This window comes from Cervus elaphus, chromosome 9 (genome assembly GCF_910594005.1).
Source record: "Cervus elaphus chromosome 9, mCerEla1.1, whole genome shotgun sequence".
NCBI classification, from domain to species: Eukaryota; Metazoa; Chordata; class Mammalia; order Artiodactyla; family Cervidae; genus Cervus; species Cervus elaphus.
Genome location: NC_057823.1, coordinates 103,225,091 through 103,225,836, shown reverse-complemented (window position 1 = coordinate 103,225,836; position 746 = coordinate 103,225,091). Strand labels below are relative to the sequence as shown.

At 36.5% G+C, this 746-nt stretch overlaps 1 pseudogene; it reads left to right on the top strand.

The window, feature by feature from the left end:
* The first annotated feature begins 259 nt into the window (after window positions 1–259).
* LOC122701199 lies at window positions 260–414 on the top strand (annotated as a pseudogene).
* Window positions 415–746: the final 332 nt, after the last annotated feature.

Sequence of the window (746 nt, the reverse complement as noted above, 5' to 3'; positions counted from 1 at the left end):
TGAATATGTATTTTATTCAAAAACTAATTTACTTTAAAAAATTCATTTATTGAGATTTCCGCGGCAGTCCAATGGTTAAGACTTCACATTCCAGTGCAGGGGTGTGGGTCTGATCCCTGGTCAAGGGACTAAGTTCCCATGTGCCTTGTGGCCAAAAAACCAAAATATAAAATAGAAACCATATTGCAGCAAATCCAATAAAGACTATGAAAATGGTCCACATAAGAAAGAATCTAAAAAAATGTATTTATTATACTGAATACTCAACAGTGGAGATACCATGATAAGGAAGGTGGCTTTCCCAGGGCGAGGTTCATCCATTGCATTCTGGATGTGGATCTGGAATCCTTGTGATTTCCCTAAATGTAGAAAACTGGTCTGCATAATTTGTGGTATTTGGGGGGTGGAATTTAAACAAATACATATAAGTAAAAAATCCATTTATATACTGAAAGAGATACAAGCACTTGAAAGTCCAACTAAAATTAATTGTAAATGGTGGCAAATACCAGTTAGGCAAGGTAGAGGAACGGCTTGATTTCTGTGGGCTTGTGACCTAGCATACTAATTTATGATATTCCTGGCCAAAGACTGGCGTCCTTCCCTGGCCAAAGGCACGGAAACTTGTGTACTGCATTCTATGAACAGTAAAGAGATATATTTAATTTCCCACCTTGTAACCTGAAGTTCTCACGTAGTATTTTTGATTTTTAAGTATTTGGGTGTATGATGTAATTTAAAAGATG